Source organism: Mustela erminea, chromosome 5 (assembly GCF_009829155.1).
Source record: "Mustela erminea isolate mMusErm1 chromosome 5, mMusErm1.Pri, whole genome shotgun sequence".
Taxonomy (NCBI): domain Eukaryota; kingdom Metazoa; phylum Chordata; class Mammalia; order Carnivora; family Mustelidae; genus Mustela; species Mustela erminea.
Genome location: NC_045618.1, coordinates 16,030,037 through 16,035,199, shown reverse-complemented (window position 1 = coordinate 16,035,199; position 5,163 = coordinate 16,030,037). Strand labels below are relative to the sequence as shown.

The following is a 5,163-nucleotide window of genomic DNA, read 5'->3' as shown; positions in this document are numbered from 1 at the left end:
TAAAGAGTTGGACATTTAACTGACTGAGCTACACAGACACCCCCGATCATTTAATTTAAAGAAGAACTGTAGTCTATAATTCCAGTGACTGACCCCCTAAATAAAGAATAAAAACTACAGAGTAGTCTAATATGATCGACTAACATTTGTCTTCTTGCTGCATCTTACCATATATGGGAGACGTCATGAAACCTACACATTCCAAATAATGTTCTTGGCATTTTTGTGTCTTCGTCACGGAGTGATGAGTTCATTTCAGAGACCTCACAGACTTCTCCTAGGACTTTATTCTATGATACCACATCTTTGTGGACAATCCTTTTACTGGAAATGCGTTTAGAAGATAATGACTTGTTAGCTATTTACAGATTGGAGTCATGTGTGAAGAACAATTACTTACCTTATGTTGTAGATACAGTTTCAAATTCTGTTGGATGGCTGTTTCAAAAGAAGAGTCAGTGTGAACTCCAATTTATGTTTGTATTTTTAAACAGCTTCTGAGTCTTTTCTAATTGAAAGTTACTTGGTGTAATTATGCAGCCTCGAGAACAATGGCAAAGTCAGTTTGCAATCACTTGATTTATTCCAAGTTTTGCCACCCTGCCGTTATTAAATTAATTCACCTTCTAATAAAAATAAGTCCTAATGTTGAGAAAATACAGATAAGTAGAGAGAAGCTTTATTAAGATCATCAGTATTAAAACTAAATCCTTTTTTTCTCATTAAAGAAGATACAGTCAATTTAATTAATTCACATTAATCCCTAGTTGACATTAAATTCATCTAAAAATCTACACTCATATAGATTATTAACACAGAGCCATAAAAAATGTTTGAAATGATTAATATATAAGAGAAACACAGTTCTAAAGATTCAAGTGATTATATTTTAAAACGTTCTATAAGGGCACCCTGCTGGCGTCAGTGGAGCATGCAACTCTTGATCGTGGGGTTGTGGGTTCGAGCCCCACGTTGGGTGTAGAGATTACTTTAAAAAAACAAAATCTTAGGGTGCCTGGGTGGCTCAGTTGGTTAATCGACTGCCTTCAGCTCAGGTCGTGATCCCGGGGTCATAAGATGGATTCCCACATCAGGCTCCCCACTGCTCTGGGGAGCCTGATTCTCACTCTCCCTCTAGGCAGAGCCCCCCCTTGCTTGTTATCTCTTTCTCTGTCAAATGAATAAATAAGATATTTTTAAAAGATTAAAAAAATTTAAAATCTTAAAAATAAATAAAATGAAATGTCCTATAGATGAACTAATCTTCTGAAGCCACTTTTTCAGTTTATCAAATACTTGGGATTTAGAAAATCAAGACATCAGAGGAGTATCTTTTCTAAAGAAAAAAAGTAGAAAGTTTTACTAAGATATTGACCTAGGATTGATATTTCTTTCTAAATTAACTGGAAGTGATCATACTATAAAAATCGAGCCCCAAATAATCTTCAAACTTATATCATCTAAATTCTTATTTCAAGAGACAGCTCTATTTTAGGAAGATTTCTGATATTTTGTCCCTTTATTTTTCCTAGAAAAGGACAATTATTATAAGTGTCTCACCTGTGCCAATAGTTCACCTCCAGGACTTTCACATCATTCTAGATTGTAAAGCCATTTTATTTTAAAACATCTTTATGTATGAACTTATTTTAATTGGACTTTTAGAACTGACCTCTATTTATGAGTAGATGTCAGGTGGCATATTTTTATTCTGGCTTTGTAAATCTGTTTTCAGGCTATAGATCACTTGACAGAGAATGTCATCGTGTATGTTTAACACTAATGTCAGACTGAGTTCTCATCCCAAGTCCACACCAGTCAGCATTATAAAAGTGCAACTTCGGCTCATGAACTCCTTCCTGTAGAGTTCAAGTCTTCTACCAGAGCGAGACAAGCCAAACAAAGTAACTGTCTTTTCAATGTACACTGACGTAAAGAACTCACCTTTCACATCAAATAACAGCAACAAGAAATAGACTTGTATTTTATCCAGCTTTTCAATTCCATGATAAGCTCTAGAGCTAATTAATTTAATAGACTAAAAGATGCCAATTTTCTTTATTTACTTTTTTTGTCTCGATAAACATTAGTGTGCTTGAGTGGACACCTCTTTTTTCCTTGGGGTTTTAAAGCTTCCTTTCATGTGGGAGAAAAATGGCTAACTATGTCAGGGTTTATCAAACAGAGCCTTGCTTTTTTGGCTGGTCCCTTTTGCCTTATCTAGCAAACACATTACCCTCTCCATCAAAATGTGGCAGGACAAACACTGCAGTAGGCCCTCACACATAACCAGAGCTACCTTTAAACAGGCTCTGGACTCTTTAAACTCAGCTAGAAAGCTGATTAGGTCCCAGATCTTGCACATTATCTCATTTTTGATAGCTGTGCTATGAAAAAGCAATAAAGAAAAGGCTGTCTAATAAGAAGGCAAGTTAAAGTGTCTGCTTACTTAAGAGCTGTACTTAAAAAGAAAGGGAAAAAAGAACTATGTAAACTGGTTTAACTATTTGCAAGTCTCAAAGGCAGTAACATTCAAAAAAAAAAAATAAAAAAGAATTTACATGTGAGTCAAAGGGGAATCATGACATTTCCTTAAATCTCAACATTCACATACAGGAAACAATTTCATCATATCTGGGGCAGTTCTCCTATCTTTGTTTAGTACATTGTAGGCAACTTTGAAGCTGTTGTTTGTCCAAATATGAGAAAGTCAAGGATCCATTCAAGGCCTATGGAACAAACACAGAAAGACACATAGGAAGTTATGTATATTTCACTAAAGTTACCTTTTCCTGATTTAAAAGAGTACGTTAATTAAAATGGGAGAAAATATCTAATCCTGAAGCTGATTTGAAACATCTGAGACTCACTTCTCTTAGCAAATAGAGCAATGACAGATTATACCTAGGAGGAAATATTTTAGCAATATTTCTCAATATGTTAGCACAGGAGCAAAATACAATGCCTGTTTTTCTGCATCCTAACCTCCCCAAAAGTCCAGCTTCTCAGGACTTTGCATATTTCTGGCCCTTGTGCAGAGTGGAAACAGACTGTCTTACACCAAAGAGCGGGTTGAAAAGAAAAGATGTGAGTAGGATGTGGAATGCTGATTTAAAGAGATGAGGGGTGTGGTTCAAAGTGGCAAGGTCAATGTTAACATGTGTAAGAAAACACCAGCTCCTGTCTGGGCTTGTTTGCAAGATTTCATTTGGGAAGTGACATAAAATGAAAACTATTCTTACCTGAGGTTCTGTGATCCAACTGTAACAAAAGCAAGTCATATCTGTATCCACGTAGAGCGACTGGCAGGCGGTGGGGAGGGGCGCCGTTAGCCGCCTTTCAAGGACTCCGGTTTCTCTCAGCTCAGATCTTGAGTTACTATCTGGAAAGGCAATAAAGCAGCTCAAAAACATAAAGAAGGCTGCCTCATAGTTCAAGTAATGCTGATTTTACTCCCCATTGAAACAGGCTTTGTCTTAATTTCAAAACTCAACGTGTGAAAAAAAATTCAAACCCTGAAATGATGTATTAATTATTTCTCTTTTCACATCAAGATCCTAGTTTTTAATCAACATTTTAACATGGGAGGAAACATCCCTCTTTGCTAAAAATAAATTTCAACTCAAACAGTTTCATAGAGAATAGTGCCTACCACAAACAAAAAGAGTATCATAGGGGCACCTGGGTAGGCTCAATGGGTTAAGCCTCTGCCTTGGGCTCAGGTCATGGTTTTGGGATGGAGCCCTGCATCAGGCTCTCTGTTCTGTGGGGAGCTTGCTTCCCTGTCTCTCTGCTAGCCTCTCTGCCTACTTGTAATCTCTCTGTCAGATAAATACATAATCTTTAAAAAAAAAAATCATAAAACCCAAATGATCTTAAAATATGCCATGAAGGACTTAGGCACACCAAATAAAATGAGGATGGAGTGTACCATTGTCCTTACCAAATGCGTGGCTGAGACGTCAGTCACATAACTGTTTGCCTTCTTCTAGGCTCTTCGTGGAGTTTCCCTGTGATCTGATGTTCAAACAGTTCAGTGGTGTGCCAGCCATTCCCTGGAGTCCCATTTTACTTGGGCTGTTTCATTTTACTTGGGCTGTTTACAAAGAAGGTAATTTAGGAGACAGGGACAAGGACAGTAACCACTTTGCCCCAGAGGCAGTTTTGCACTCAACCCAAGATTAAGGGACAATGCCTTAGTAGAACCACTCAATATTTAGGGCTTAAGTTGTGGAGTCTAGGCACAACATCCTGGGTGACCATAACTGTTGTCAATAATAACATTAATGAGACCTGATGCATATATGACAATCTAGTAGGAAATAGACGGCAGACACGGCTTCAAGAGCTTCATGTGTTAACTCGCTTCTTACAGCAACCCCTGAAACAGGTGCTATTATAACTTCACTAGATGAGGAAACCAAGGGAAAGAGAAATAAATTAACTTGCCCAAGGCTATAGAGCTAAGAAGAGGCCAAACTTCAAAGAAGTTCCTTTGTAGATGTGTCTGTGTGTGAATATGTATTAAATAGGATAAAAGTGCTCCCCCTGGGGGCGCCTGGGTGGCTCAGTGGGTTAAGCCTCTGCTTTTGGCTCAGGTCATGATCCCAGGATCCTGGGGTCAAGCCCCACTTCGGGCTCTCTGCTTATGTGGGTTGAGTTGTGATCTCTCTCCCTCTGTCAAATAAATAAATAAAATCTTAAAAAAAAAAGTGCTCCCCCTAAAAAGAAATGGTGCCCCATTCAATTTATTTGTCTCCCCAGGAGATGACATGTGGAAATATTTTTTTTTTTCATTACTAGGAGTAATATACATTGTGTTCTATTCAAGAAACTTGGTGGTGGATGGCTTTTAAAAGGTGTATTTTCTTTTTTTTTTTTAAGGTTTTATTTATTTATTTGACAGACAGAAATCTCAAGTAGGCAGAAAGGAGGCAGGCAGAGAGAGGAGGAAGCAGGCCTCCTGCTAAGCAGAGAGCCTGATGTGGGGCTCAATCTCAGGACCTTGAGATCATGACCTGAGCCAAAGGCAGAGGCTTAACCCACTGAGTCACTCAGGTGCCCTCAAAGGTGTATTTTCAATGCAGACAGATTATTTATTTGGAAGCATTTTGGAAAATGGCTGCAAAATGATTCACACGGTTTCTCAAAACTCCTTAGCTC

The 5,163-nt window shown here is 38.0% G+C and overlaps 1 long non-coding RNA gene across 1 annotated transcript; it reads right to left on the bottom strand.

The window, feature by feature from the left end:
* Nucleotides 1-1,285: 1,285 nt before the first annotated feature.
* LOC116590420 lies at nucleotides 1,286-4,242 on the bottom strand. Its single transcript, XR_004285602.1, has 3 exons — nucleotides 3,944-4,242; nucleotides 3,243-3,382; nucleotides 1,286-2,729 (listed from the first exon to the last, which is right to left on the bottom strand). It is a non-coding gene; the product is annotated as an uncharacterized LOC116590420 (long non-coding RNA).
* Nucleotides 4,243-5,163: the final 921 nt, after the last annotated feature.